The 16,375-nt window shown below is 36.1% G+C and overlaps 1 protein-coding gene across 5 annotated transcripts in view; it reads left to right on the forward strand.

The window, feature by feature from the left end:
* The first annotated feature begins 604 nt into the window (after nucleotides 1–604).
* Nucleotides 605–16,375, forward strand: part of LOC143143304 (QRFP-like peptide receptor) — a 112,315-nt gene continuing 96,544 nt past the window's right edge. For all 5 annotated transcript variants that reach the window (XM_076304408.1, XM_076304406.1, XM_076304407.1 and 2 more), the window contains exon 1: nucleotides 605–785. The gene's annotated coding sequence lies outside the window, so the exon portion shown is untranslated. The remainder of the gene's footprint in view (nucleotides 786–16,375) is intronic.

Genomic DNA, 16,375 nt, shown 5'->3' on the forward strand with positions numbered 1-16,375 from the left:
AGGAACTAATAAATTCTCCATATTCTTTTCCTGCTTTCAGTGTAGACACAGATTGATGCATTTATTACACGTTATATTATACGTTGCATTATACTCGTTCGTACTTAACTTTAGATGCATCCGACCGAGCGTCCCCGGATAAATCTTTAACACGAAAGTTCAATTTATGAATATAAATAAAACTTTGCGGATATTTGTTTCTGTGACAATTAATAATAAATGTTTTAATCGAATAAAAAGAACGTTTGCTATATATTTGTTGCAAAAACGGTATAAGAAGGTATTTTTTACTAGAATATATATATATACAATTAAAATTTTTAAATCGTTTCATCATGGACTCATATTTTTGAGTTTCTCTCTTCTCCTGAGAAAGCTTTGTGATCCCTTAAACATGCATACCATCGATTTAACAATGTAAATAATTAATTTTTCTTTTCTCTAATTATGTTTGTTTTACAGGTTACACGAGGTATCGTTCATCTTTGTCGTCGATTGTCTTCGTTCCGCGTTCGAGGAAGTTCGTTCGGGTTCGGGGTGAATCGGGGCGACTCGGCTTGGCGGGTAGTTCTGTAGTCGCGTGGCTTCGTCGGTCCTTCAGTTTATAGATACCACTCCGGCGATGAACATCTCGGTACCGCTCTTCACGAATCTTTAAATTTCGCGTCTGCCAATGAGTGACAAGTGAGTGAACAATTGTATTGACAACCGAACACAGTGTATGTATCTACGCACGTGGTGAAACATAGTGCCTCTGCTCCGATTCCTCCAGCATCCGCTTCACGGTGAGTTTTTAAGATTATTTTAATATCAATGAAATTTTATTTGCGAGGATTATGTTAAATGCTCTATAATATCTGGTTTCAATTGATTTTTGTACGAAAAACGAGTTTTCTCCCGTGAAATTGGTATGTCCTATCATAGAGCTTACCTTCGTATATAATGTGCTATCAGTCGGTTGACAGTTATCGATAGAAAGCTTTTCGACACATTCACTAATGTTCCACTGTCACACGAGGGTTAATAGATACGGAAGATGGTGTGTGATATTTGACATGTGATAGTGCTTCCTGACACGACGGAATGTTCGTGATGTACAATCATAAACCATTTACCGAGCTTTCTAAAGAGAATCACTGTCTTTAATTATTCGATCAAATTGATTAAGAACTTGAAGAGAGAAAAAACAAAATTTATCACCACATCTAGCATAAAAAGAATCTTAAAGCAGGCAGTTTAAATCTAATTGTTCGTAAAGTCTTTTTTCGTGCGGACTAAGAGGAATAGGTTAATTGTAGTAAGTTTTAATCACAGGTTAAATGGACCAGTTAATTTATGCGTTTACACGAGAGCTTGACTTTATTTTTCCCCCCAGAACACAAGCGTTATGAAACGTGTAGGCTACCAAGAATTCTCGGAAGTCCGAGGTCGGTGTGAAAAGATTTTTTCTTACGAGTTAACGACGTTCGACGTAGAATGTAAATAATAGGCCTACTAGAAGTACCTTGTTCGGTACGGGAGCTTTGTAACCGATGGCAATTACAAACTTGTACGTGAACTATCGTTGTAGATTTAAGGATTTCTTTCATTAGTGATGCGTAACAATAGCAATGACTGGAAGTCAAATAGTTCTCAGACGTGCATCGGTGAATCTCGACACTCGGAATATCGTGTTCTGTACATATATGTACGTGTTGCGAAAACATGCAAACGAACCATCACGCGTAAATCGAGCAATCGCAATTATTTGTATTCGAAATTGATTGTACCATCGTTGAACTTTATTATCGATTATATTATCGTTCGTATTTCGGGGTATTAGATACGGGGAAGTTATTACTTTTTTCATGCATATTAAATATTTCCCGAATGTGTCACAGTTTCACTGAATTTCAAAATGTGGTATTAATTCGTTAAAAGACGGGAACGTCGCGTACGTGACATTTGCATTTTGATTGTAGTTATAAATTTTTATTTTCTCACCCGGCACTCGATTCACTGTCATGTTTGTTTTGCAAGGCTGAACAAGTTGATTGAAATTGTTTCGGGGCTTTGTCCGTCGCGTGACACTCGCACTTTCTTGCTTTCGTTGGTTTATCCACGTGGATCTCTTTTTTCTATTTTCTATCGTGGATATTGTTCTCGTACAATACGTAAAATTTGATCAAGTATCACGCAACAGTAAATATTTTGTAAAATTAATCGAACTCATTTATTTACTCGAAGACATAAAATATTTTTCACTGTGAATACAAAACCGAAGTAATTATTTGTATTGAAACACAGTGACGTCTTCTTAGATGTAGGAGAATCGGTATTCCATGAAAGCATAAATTATTATAAATATTATACGTAAAATTATATATTCTTGCGGTAGGATTAAGGTACTGTCTCTTAGGTTGTCACATATTCGAAGACACAAAATGTTTCTCACTGTGCATACAAAATCGAAGTAATTATTTCTTAAAATTATTATAAACAGTATAGGTAAAATTATATATTCTTGCGGTAGGATTCAAGTACTGTCTGTTAGGTTGTCACATATTCGAAGACACAAGATGTTTCTCACTGTGCATACAAAACCGAAGTAATTATTTGCATTGAAATATAGTGACGTCTTCTTAGATGTAGAAGAATCGATATTCTATGAAAGTCTAAATTATTATAAATATTATACGTAAAATTATATATTCTTGTGGTAGGATTGTAGTACTGTCTCTTAGGTTGTCACATATTTACTTCCACTATTATTAAGTATATCTTATCCTGATTCCCAATGTATACACAATCGATCAACGTGATCAAATTTCACGCACCTGCCTCTCAGATTGTCACATACCGTTCTCGAGGAAATATCGCGCTACGAATATTTCTAAAGAAATTGAAAATTGCCGATATCCTTCTATCAAGTAAGCTTCTACGTGTTTATAACTCAATTTCTGTATTTCGTTCCGTTGTTCTCTGTTTAGTAAGTAATCGAAATTTATTTAATCGAATTTCACCGCATTGCGAAATAGTTAATTATTAATGAATTCCGTATTGTTCGTTGGATTACACAGTGTTTCCCAACGTGGGCGGTAGCGTCCCCTTGGGAGGTATTATAGTCTTTCACGAAGGCGTTAAAGTGACTACTTTGCGAGGCGTTAAAGTGTCTCATTTTGTGTTGTCGAGTGAGGTGTTTAAGCGTTCGTGCGTTTGAAAAATTTAACACCTAACATCTAATTCAGTGTACTATATTCGATCCGGGAAAATCTTCGTGGTTTGGAATTGAAATTGGAATTGAAATATTACGTTATTTTAGAGTGTAAACGCATGTATGCAAAGTATATAAAAATGTTCCATTCCAGATTAATTATACGACTTAAAGGATTTTCTCGAGGTTCCTGGTAGCAAAGAAGCCTCGAGTGCAAAGGGTTAAAAATATTCTATCATTTCGTCGATTCGCAGAATATCGAAACAAAACTTTGGGAACGTATTTTCGAATAGATGAAAAAGAAGAATGCTTTCGAAGAGTGTGAACGAAATAGTTTTTCCTCTTTTTAACTCGAGACCGTTGTTATCATTTTGGACGTGTCCAATAGGGTGAATCGGAACATTTTAGTTTCTCACTTTTGTGTCTAAAAAGAAGCCATTTTGTAAAAAGACTCCGAGCTGAAAAAGGTTGGGAAACGCTGGTCTACAACTAGCCAACGGAATACATATTTGCGATGACATTCGACGCCCGCATCTCTTCCCACCGATTCTCGTATTCGATTAAACTCTGGCCTCTGAGAATTCGCAGACTGAGTTCGTGAACGCGGATAGGAAATATTCGGGAACGATCAGCCATGCGAATAGTCGATAAATGAGAAAATAATATACCTGGTGGGACACCTAACGTTACCACCCCCGCGAATCTCTATCTCTTTCTTCGCTACAAAAATATAACTTCGGAGGAAGCTGTTCCGCTAAGGGGGATGAAACGTCACTATAGACAGATTATTTTTTCAAGATCGTATTTCACGATACTCGAATTGTTATCAATGTTTTTCTTTAATGGATCCACTTACACATCCTTTTTACGTATATTGTCCGGGCTGAGATTTATCGAACGATTTATTACGAGTTTCATTAAGATAATTTCTATTGCTCGAACACAGCGTTTTAAATAAACATTTTCAAAACTGTTTTCATATTCGTTCAGAATTTTTCGAGAAATTTCGTACTCGTGTTCATTTTATCCTCGTGTTGAAATATCTTATACCAAGAATGTGTAGTTTGGTTAAAAAAGAAATTAAATTTTTTCAAGTTAAATCTTGGAGAAGAATAAACTTCGAATCGTAATTATTTTCCTTTCCCAAAATCGTACGTTTCTTGTACTTTGAAAAGTAATGGAGATTTTTGGAGCGATGACGTTAGGTACCTCACCCTGTATAACACGAGACATCGAGTAGCCTCTGCAGGAGTATAAATCACCTGTAAACCGTCTTTATCATAAACCGGAATTCTGTTTGGGAATAGCATAGAAATTTTGGCATTTTCCATGTCATTTCCATCCGTTATTGCAATTGATGTATGCGGTGGTTAGTTCCAGACGGAAATCATGTTTCCTGGTTATCAATGCGAACCCCTTGTCCCATCGTTCGTCTTTATTATACGATGGTAAAATTATAAATGGTAAATACGATGGTAAATTTGGTAAATTTCATTCTCACGAGAAATGTAAAGCAGCTTTCACCACTCGAGGTATAAAAAAATTGATCGGACGAGTGTTTCCGTAAAATTATTGCGTTTCTAGAATTAAACACTTGGGTTATTTTTTGTAGTTACGCCAGTTGGTGTTAGAGTTTACAGGAGGGTCGCTACTGGAACGAAAAAAACCAATAATTCAAATATTCTACAACAGGAAATGTTCAAAATAGGCCACCTGAATAACTAGTTTACTGTTAGCGATAGAAAAAGAAAAAAAAAAATGCTTGGAACGAATTTTGTTTGGAATCAAGGGTGTCATAAATTGTTTTTATAATTTGAATGTACGAATGTTCGAAGGTCAACTTCGTTTTTCCAAATGGAACGATACAATGTCTTTTTATTTATCGCCTAATGGAGCGTTTTAAGGTGAGCATAATCTATTGTATACTCGAAGGTTGTCCCAGATCGTCGAACAGATTAAACTAATCTATAATTTTCTACACAATTTTCTAAGACATAAAGTGGTAACCTTGAGGGTTGATACATGCTATAAAGCGATTCAATATGGATACTTCAGATTGTCCAATATTGCCGAATTTGGCACGATCAGAAAACTTTTTGCACACGAAATATCTTTATTTCATATTTTGGCGACGTTTACTTTAATTGAAAACAGTATCAACTTTCTTCGTATTTTTCTAACGTAATATGAAAGTATTGATAAATTTGTGTAACGATACTTTGTTCACTATCGTAATACAGTTTACTAATGTACAAAGTGGTTCATAGTTCGTGCTAAAAATAAGGTCAGAGAGATTTTATAATTCGAAATAAGACAAAATTTAAGAATAATGAAATTGCATTTGAAAATCAATCAAATGCCCGTTCACTTGACTAACGACTAACGTTACGAATTCCAGTACACACGTTTAGGGTGTTTATATACCCTAAGAACGCGTTAATAGGCAAATATTGATAGTAAACAAGCCTCGATACTGTTTCACACAAAAAACGACTAGTCTGCAGTAAAATCCATAACGTCATTTTAGTTAGGTGCACGTACACTCGACTGACTTTCAAATGCATTTTTCTTGAAGAAAATGCTTCAGACAACAACTTCGTTATTCTTGATTTTCATCTTATTTCGAGCCATAAAAACTTCCCGACCTCATTTTTACCGTGAATTACGTACCAACCCTGTCTACGAACAGAGAAAAAATGTGAAGCGTACAAGGTGATTGAATTTTTAGAATACAATTCTCAACCATAATAGCACCGATCGGGAAAGATACGATGGTGCTCGATCCATACTTTGAAGTTAAATAATTCCTTTACTATTGACCTTGAACGCTTTTCAATCACAGATCATTGTACTTTAAAATACTCAATTAGAAAGATCGTATCGTTTCATTAAGAAAAACAAAATTGATCTTCGTACCATCTTTACACCTTCACCAACAAAGAAACAGATTTTGTTCCCCCTTAAACTAAAAAAGAAACTCGTTAAAATCATTTCTCTCTGTCTCAAAAAAAAAAAATAAACTAATCATTCCGGACGATTTGAAAAATCTCTGTACAGTAGCAAAAATTCTCGTACTTTTCAATGTTTCGGTATTCGGTCGATTCTACGGACTATATCGATCGATTATTATGCCCGTGCGGTGTCATTGTCCTGTTTTTCACCGAATGGTCTTAAAACGTACCCGGAAGGTTTAAAAAAGTCGAATAAGAGAGACCTTGAATCCACCGATTTACAAACAGATTGGCTTCCGTTGTGAACGCTGTTTCTTTTGTAAATTGAGTCGTTCAAGAGAAATAAAACGTCTCGCTTCGGGTATAAAAGTAATTGTTGGTCAAAAGAACCGCGAATTGGTCTCATGAAAAATGCATAGTGCCTTTTGTCGGTTAGTCGAGGCGCGCCGCTTTTTTTTTCTTTTCTTTTTTTTTTTCATCGACATGGGTGTACGTAGCCCAGGTAAAGGCGATTGTATACGTGTCATTGGCTCGTAAGCAGGATCGCGCACTGGTTTCCATCGGGAGTGTATGGTTCCTAGAACGTAAATCACCAGAATATATACCGCGGCATTGTGCGACCGTCTTTTAACAAAATAGGGGAACTAGGCCAAACTCTGAATACTACCGCGCGTGTACCACTTCATTACATCGCTTTCGATGGAAAACGGAGTTTCACGCGAAATGTTTTCACCGTTTCCGGTGTCTCTTTCCCGTGGATATTCAGCACGTTCGATAATTTAGTTCCTTCCGCGCGATAGTTTACAAATTTCGTTCATCTCGCGCGTATTCAATAAGACCAAGTGAACGAATATTACTGAACACGGTTAGTCCGCGATTTGAACGGTTAATTCGTTTCGTGGTTTGTTACGCAAGTCGAGTTGTTTAAATACGATCAATTGCGGAGGGAATACTTGCTAATAGTAGCAATGCTTGTCGGATTTTACTTTTCTTTCTCTATAGTTTACGTTTGGTGTACGATGTCAGTTGCAAAAATTAGTTAAAATAGAACAGACACGTGTGTATCCTTCGCGAAATGAAAAATTGAAGAAGACACGGGTATAGAATGTATACAGGGTGTCCCGATCATCACCGGTCGATTTGAATCTCGCGCCATTTTTAAAACGTCGAACCGATTAACTTGAAACTTGACACGTGTCATCTGGATAGATGGGAAATTAATCGTGGAAAAATACACGGTGAAAGAACGCGTGGAAATTATTGTATTGGTAAAACCTCGATAAATGTACAATACGTAAACAGGACTGAAAATTCCTGCAAGGAACACAGCCTCTATAAAAAGTAGTCTCATTTTCACGGTACAGTATTGTCTCTGAGGTTGTCACAGATTCGGTATCGCTCTGAGATAACCCGATTGAAAGTTATCTCGAATTTTACCACTGTCATTTACCACGTTCGTCTTGCACACCAGTTGGCAAGTCATGATCAGCTAGAGATCGGGTTGTATAATACAAACAACCATATAGGTAACTATAAATCCGTAATTGTTACATTATTTTCAAAAACTAAATATTTCCAAAAATGTGACGATATTCACCAACTTGGCTTCGGTTTTGAAAAGTGCACTCAACGTGCATTACATTGGCTGTTTGTTTCGCTCCTTTCTCCTTCAGTGTGAGCACAGTCTCGTAATGCATTATTCGTTTACGTTGTAATTTATATCGTATCGGGTAGGTTTACGCGGGATTTTGCGACCGACTGTACACACTGTTCCTTCGAAGATCGCATCTTGTTAGAGGAGTCGTTCGCCCAAAACCCTCTGTATTCCGACCAGTTAAGCTAATTTAAGGTCACCGAAAGTTTGCGGTAGATCATCGTGCGATCGTAGGATGTTCAACGCGTGTTTCCAGATCGGACATCCCGCCGCGAATAGCGATCGAGTTGACACAATCCAGATCTGGCAGTTTGACAAACGCTCGTTGAAACGACCGCTGAAAATTCGCGTGTATTCAGAATAGCGCGGCGCTCTATCCGGCTATGGCCTATAAATACTAGTTTACTGCCAACACGTGGCGCTTGTTTAGGTGCATAAATTCCGCCGCGATATCGAACCTAGCCTGCATCTTGTGGACCAGCCGCCAAACGGCTGGTCAAATTGAGTTTATCTCAGAACTGTTTGTATGCACTTCGTTTCCATCTTCGATGTGCATACTCAGAAGTTCAATGCACTTTAGGTACTCCGACCGTTAAAGCGATACTTAACTCGATGCGGTGTGACCGACGAATTATTATTAGTATCGTCGGTTTCTTTTATCACTGTTACGGTTAAGAACACGACGAATACGGTGGACTTGATTCGAGTCACGTGCATTCTGCATTTACGTAGAAATTTTTGTATTGCGTCCTCTATATTCGTACGTTTTATCAGAGATGAGCGAAATTGTACTCGAGTGCGTTGTGAATTATCTCTTTCTACGATTGAAATTCTAATTATTTTTCAACGAGTCACGGATGAAATATTGGTCGTGTCTTGTCGGGTACGTGAGCATTTTATGTAGGTACAATTTTTGACACGTATACGGGGTAATCCACGTAATTATAGCGTCACGGTGGTTGCGCAATAGTAGCAGCAGAATTACAGTATTTCTTTTCTAATCGCAATTAAAAAGAATATTAGAGAAAGAACTGTATTTGTGGATAATTTTTTTTTTTAATTACAGTTAGAAAAGAGACACGTTTCAATTCCATGAATCACCCTGTGTATAAGATCAGCATTATTCCTGTGGTTGATATCGTTAATGGAACGATTGTGATTTTGTTTTATTTTCATAGTCTTTCAATTCCTATTTTCAGAGGTGTGTATTTTTCCACCATTTTCGTTTACTTTTATATCGTGCCCGTATCCTTTGAAATCGATATATTTATTAGGTAGGTCGGAGGACGGTGTTTCTGTTTCTTGTTTTTGACTGTTAGGATCGGTTAGCTGTAATCGTTTTATTCGTGTATATTCTGCGGTTTCGGTAGAGTTTATATTCCTCACTTTCAAGTAGTCTCGGGAGTATATTTGTAGTATGGTTGTTTAGCTTGTAAAAGGTTCAACATTTTTCTGGTCTCTTTATGTTCTATTTTTGCCACGATGTTCCGTTGCTCTGTGTATTGTGTTGCTACTGATATTTTGCATCCTTCTGTTACACGGTTTTTTGCGCGATATTGCATTGTCTGCACCTGTTCCACGTTGATGTTCTTTATTACGTATTCTTGGTATTTAATTGTAGCAACTAATTAACTTTAACTACTCGATTGCTCGAAGTTCTTTTTTGGAATTATCCGTACGTGCTTCAAAAAAAAAAATTCTCCAAAACTAACAAAAAATATATTATGTCCATTACTAAGTGCAAAAGTCGTTTTTCGAAATTGAAATTAACCGAGAATTTTTTACGCATGACCATAAGTCAAATAAGACCGATAAATCTAGCTTTACTTTCAATTGAATACGAGTACACAAGGAAGGTAAATTTGAACGAGGTATTGATCGTTTGGGGAAGTTAAAGCTCGAAAGCAGAGCTTTTGAATACTCGCTATCGAGATTAATTAAACACTGAGATTAGGTATTGTGCGTTTTTCAAATAAAACAATCACGATGCAATTATTGCCTGTTTACATAAGATAAATGCAATTTAAATCTAATGAAAGATAAATAGCGGTTAACTTGTTTTTAATTTGTTCGTGACAGTACCGTTTACAAGTCACATGGCAAACGTGATATATTTTTCTATGTATTTAAATTTAAAAATGATTCAAGGGGCGTATCGAATACTTTAGATACATATACTTTTGGTAGAAATACTCGAGATATTTTCTCTCGATTTTCGACAGGATGGAATAATAATTTTCAAAAGTTACAGTGTTGTACTATATATAATTTGCTCGAGTACGTAAAATGTATTTTGGAACATTCATGTTAATATTGTAAAATTGATAGAGTTCTGCTTTGAACAGTTTTATCGTGTAGTAAATTTAATGTCAGACTTAGGAACGCGGCAATGAAAGAAGGAAAATGAGAAACAATTTCGATGTGGCGTATTACGTAACAATGGTTTTATTATCACCGTCACGAACGAATAGTTCGAAAAGAAATTTCCATAATAATTATGCAATCAGGGACAGATAACGCGCGAGAATAAATTATTTCAGCGAATTTTTTCGATGAGAATGAAACCCGGTCTGTGGTTCGATGTCGATCAATTTATTGTCGACGTATGATTGGTCGAAAATTCGTCATTACGCCGGTTGATTTCTGTCATCGGAAATTCATATCTCGACCAGAGACTCGAACAAAAATCCCCTTGGCGATTTGCCTTTGCTATCTACAGTGACTTTATTTCGAGAACGATTTACCGAACACCGGAGACAGAGAAAAGAAGACATTTCTCGTAAAATTCCACACGCAATACCGAGTTGTTTATCGTTCGCATGTAACAAAGAAACGAGAAATAAAACGATTCGAAATACGGTCCCGAGTAATATTTCATTCCGCGTTACATTAATTTGTAACGAAATGGTCTTTATTATTCGAGATTTCAGTTAGTCGAAACAAATCGATATTTCCTTTGTCTCTAAATAACATTACCGGGGATAAAAAGAATCGAAGTGCTGTATCAAATAGTTGTCTCTTATTTTCGTTTCGAATAAAATTCGGCCGGTTCGCGCGCGAGAGATCTAACGTTAACTCGTAGAACGAGAAAACATCGAAACAAGGGCGACAGCTTGAACGATAAAAAGAAAAGAAAAAAAAAAGAAACGAAGAGAACCGAAAACACATTAACTCGACGAGTAAACTCGTCTTAGTGTTTGACAAAATAAAAGCATCGATGGCGTGTGACAGTCAACCCTGAAATAGATTTAGACTTAATTCCTGGCAACGTGTACTCTTATTAGGAGCTCTATTGGCGTTTGAGTTTTTCGCATCTGTCGAAACAAATCGAACATGTAACACGAAAAGATGAGATTAATGGATAAATATATCGGTAGACTGTTGCGAGTCTCGCATTGAAGTAAAATCATGTTGGACCTTTCTCAATCGTTACTCTATTATCCTCAATATTTATGGATAGGGGTGTACCGAATCTGGACAAATCTTTGATATTTATATTTCGAATTTTAGAGAACCATTTTTCATGTTAGAAAAATATTTACCAGCTGCCACGCTGTGCTATTAATCATAGCTTTGTAAATATTTTTGTCTCGAAATCCATGTAATCTATCTCAATTGGATCAAACCTTGTTTGAACACTTAGTATGTATATTGTTTGCCATATTGAAGAAAATAAACTAAATAACATAATATTCACAATCATAGTTTACTGACAAACGTTTTCATCTGACGTTTAGGGCCTCTTCGGTATGGTTCGTGGAAAAAAATTTGTTTAAACTTAAAATTGAGAAAAATAGCTAATACGTAAGGATAACTAGAAGAAAAGGGATTTTTCTGATATAGAAAAGTGAGAGCATTAATTAACACTTACGCGATTCTTATTTTCAGTTTTACTATTTTCGTTACTTTCATAGTTTCTCTCTTACTTTTTATATCAATCCTTGTGCGTAACGGGAAAAGTGGAATTATTTATTAGGACGTTGCAAAGGTTGGGTTTGAGATACGGGGCACCAAAGAGCGCTATTTTTAAGTAACGTTCGCTAAGAATATTTAGGCACCATTCGTCTAATTTAAGAAGAAATTAAGACTCTTCAAGTTGCTTCATTGTCACGAACTTGCTGTGTTTCTGTCGACCACTTTGTCGTGCACTTATAAATTCTCAGTGCTTTGTCCTCAATAGCGATTGACGTATGATATCATGTTCGTATCACGTTCGTATCATAAACCCACGGCTCGAGGCCTGCCTCTCGGTGGCCTTGTTGGATGCGTAACTATCCAGGCCTAATTTTCTTACGCTCCAGTGCGTCGTGGTCCGACACCCTAACGCGTAGCAAGGTGAGCGAGAGGTGACACTTTTCCAAACATTATCCATCCTTGAAATTTTCAAGCGATTCGTTAACGAAGTCGCCACTCTTTTACGTGAATTTGTGTAAAAGAACTCGAAAGTATATAATCTTATTGTTAGTTTTGTCCTCGCATAGTTTTCGATTACTTTCGAATACACTTCGGAACGGTAGTACCTATCTTCTTAATCTACCTATCATTCGATTTAACTTTTAGTGCACACATAGTCAATGGTTCTGTAGTTTAACTCGTCAATTGTGTATAGTAAAACAAGTGTTAGTTTCCAAACAATATAGAATTTTATACGATAGAAATAGATAGTTTCGGATGAATCATTGCTAAATACTAATCCACGAGGAACCTTTCGTTACGATCAGCAGATCCAGGATTGAAGAAAAGAAGAAGAGGCTCCTTTTTTGGAAATTATTCGTTCTTCGTTTGGAACATGAATTTCGAAAGGGGTTACAAAAATATAAGTCGACGTTTCGTATTTACCTAAAATAATATTATTAGTCACTTTCGAGCAATTAAGTGTTAAGATCGTGTTGTACAGAGTAATTCTCCCGAAAGGAGTGGTTCTTTGAAAAGATGCTCATCACACTACGTGGAAGTGTCTTACCGCATTAAGACATGGAGATTCAACTGTGTTACTGATATTAATGATAATTAACTTTTCTTTATTTGTACCCTTACGCTAATCATTATCACAAATTACGAATACTTCGTGTAAGTGTTACATCTTGGTAAGATGAAAATTCGTTTCCTTCTAAACAAGAAAAATGAAGTATTTCATTTCAAATGTATTGCGTTGAAAATTACGTAAAATTACAATTTTTCAAAATTCTATCTTGGAAAACTATCTGTAGTTGATTTTCGTTCGAATGCTCTCGTTTGAAACATTGTTCGCAAATAATTTTACAGTGGCACGTATAAATTGTGTAACCATCGTGTTTAGAATGCATCGCTTATGTTCGAACCGATGGATTCTACAGATCGTACCGAAGCGAAGGAATACAGATAGTATTCTGTTCGGAGCAAACACGAACGAAAACGAAACGATAAGTTGAACGCAACAGAGATGGATTCGACTTACGCAATCACCTAATATTTCACGTATCGTATTGGAGCGGTGCCATTTTGCGAAGGGAACTTTCGTTAGGGAGTCGAATAAATTCCGCTGAATTTCGAACGATTTTGAGGAGAGAAAACCGAGAAGTTTGCGCTAAATTTCGCAGACCGTACGATTCCGAACTTTTCGTTACTACCGCTCTAATTACGGTTCAAACTTTCGTCCAATCAGCTTTAATCTTAAATTATATGGATCCGTGTTTATTTTCGGTTCTGGCTATTCTCGAACTGTTCCGATTATCGATCGACGACTCGATGCTTCGCGTTCATCCGCGCGATTTCGCAGAATTCGGTTATTCCTCGCAGGATTGTCTCATTGAAAATGTTCGTAACGAATGTCACCCGCGAGGAATATGATTGTTTATCTTCCGTCCGGTCAGTTTTTCTTCCCCGTCTGTTACACGTTAACGATCGCTTTTTATCGGGCATTATTTGCGCAAAAGCAGACGTCGTGGATGCACGTGTTTTGTCAGACGAGAGTGACTTACACATTAACGATACGATCAACTTTACACGTGGTTGTATAAAATACATTTTCATCTTGACGTAAGACAAAGATAGATAAATATTAGTTCGAATGGAAAGTCCGTGCGTTTCGTCCAGGAAAGATGGAGCTGCATTTTTAAAGAATAAACATTCATCTACTCGATTATATATTTTCCTTGGCTAAATATTATTGTTCGTCGACGACCATCGAGCTTTTCTATTTCAAAATACAAATTTGTTGAGTTTAAATTAAAGCAAGCTTGTACAACGTTACTGACTTTTCTGAGATTTTTTTAATAGTTTGTCGTTCAAATAATTTTGCAATGACCCGAACGAGTCACAGAGAGGGAATATCGTGGATGATCATAAATTTCCCAATTTAATTTCTTAATGTTTTTATCGCCATCCTGGCGACAGAGAACTGCTTTATTTTGGACGATTTTTGGCAATTTTCTTTCAAGACATTTGTTCACTTGAGTTGAGAGAGTAAATATCAGAATTTGTCGTTATTATGGAATTATTCTTCGCGTGTCTTATAGAAGATTATTTTTTTGAAATGCAAAAACTTTTTCAGGATAGGTTCTGGGTCCTTTTCTTGTTGAACACCATTGACGACTTTGAATAATGGTATAATGAAATATTCATTACTGGTCACGTGTTACAAAACGCTACAAAAATGTGTGTTCTTATCGATGAGCAAAGGACAAAATGCACCTTTTAATTTTATTATTGCTCAGTTACTCGAAGAAATACACGTGGCTGACATAAAAATGGACTCGATAGATAGATAGGTAGGTAGATACATGTATACAGTAGTTAGATACGTAGATAAATTGTGAAACAGATAAATACCAAAATATTGGGTTGTTCGGAATGTCATTTCGTTTTTCAAAATGGAGAATATATAATTTAATAAAATGTTTATACACTCTAAAAAAATCGTGTTTCATTTTCACCAAAAAAAAAAAAAAAAAACGAAATGACTTTCCGAACAATCCAATAGATATCCAGTAAAATAGATAGGCCAGTGTCCTTCGATACAGACCAAAACCAATTTCTACATTCATCATCGGACAATTACAGACAAATAAAGAAACAAAAGAGAGAGAGAGGTTAGTAGATAATATACAGAAGTCATTAAGCGACGAAGTGTCATTGAACGTATTATGTGTAAGAAATTATTTAACGAGGATTGTGTGCAATTCATCCAATACGAAGGTTGAGCACATGTGCAATGCACGAACCAGGAAAATATTAATTATTATTTTGCCATGTTTGTAAAAATAAAATTTTAAAAGGAAGGCAAGAAAGTAAAAATAATGAAACGATCCTACGTATTAAATCGAATTTAAGCAATTTCGATACAAACTAGCGACAGTAACAACAGTAGCACGGAAATAAATTAATCGAAGCGAAAATAGCAATATAAATACGAGTAGAAATATTGCATTAATAACAGTATTAGAAGTATTGATAATAATAACTAGGGTAAAATAAAAAATTCAAAATAATTGGTATAATGATCAGGGTTATCATTCTCGTGATCAGAGTTATGATTCTAGCGATCAGGGTTAGCTGAATAAATTGTATATGTCATCTATTTTATTTTAGAGATAATAATTGAAAAATAATAATCGAAGCCTGATTTTAAAGGACGATAAAGGGAAAGTCGTGGACACTGTAAGACGAGCTTATGGTGTTCGATACGTTTAACGGTTTTTATGCGTCAAGTGTTAACGATGACAAGGTCTAAAATTAGTTCGCAAAATAAGAGATTCGTCTTTTGCAAACAGTAACGCGTGCATCACTGCAACAGTCTCCTGTATGCAAAGACGAATCGAGAGCAAACTTCAGTAAAGTTTAATACTGGCTTTCGAACGTCTGTCGCGTTGTTATTTAATTTAATTTGCCTTTAATTAGGTAGAAATTTTATAATTGTGTACCATCTCGGATTTTGAAGCTCAGTTTGACACCAGTCTACATTTCTTATCACGTTGCTCTCGAAGTTGCTCCATTACCGAAGTTCTAGCGGAAGCGAGCCTGTTTCTAATGTTCATGATTTATGATCCGCGTTTCTAATTGTGGAATTTATGATCCGGAGATTAAAGTTTGCAGTCGCAAGCAGAGATGACGGAAAACACATAAACACGCAAACTTAGGCGGTTCTCGTGAAACGTTCCGAAACGTTCTCGATTTATAGACAAACTGGAAATTGAATGTATAACTGAGAAACCTGTTTGCTCTTGTTTGAGATCAATGGCTCAGTTGGGTGTAAACGAATGTTTTCGTCGGTTACTGAGAACGATCTAAATAATTGTTTCTTAACCTTGTTTCGAACGTTAAAAATTGCTTTCAATTATACCTTTTTTTTAAATCACTCTTACAGATTGTGTCTAAGAACATTCTTGCGAAAAGACGAATAGAATTTGAATACGGATTGAAATAGTATAATTTTGAGCTCAGGGGATTTTCGTGACCGCGTGGAACACATAAAAGGACTTGTTTAACGATCGAATGATTAAAATTGTTCTCTGTATAGGTAACGAACAAATTTATTTACTTCGAAGTGGCAATCATTCGTGCAATGATGGGGAAACAAAAAATTGTGATCGCCTTCGA

This window comes from Ptiloglossa arizonensis, chromosome 2 (assembly GCF_051014685.1).
Source record: "Ptiloglossa arizonensis isolate GNS036 chromosome 2, iyPtiAriz1_principal, whole genome shotgun sequence".
Lineage (NCBI taxonomy): Eukaryota > Metazoa > Arthropoda > Insecta > Hymenoptera > Colletidae > Ptiloglossa > Ptiloglossa arizonensis.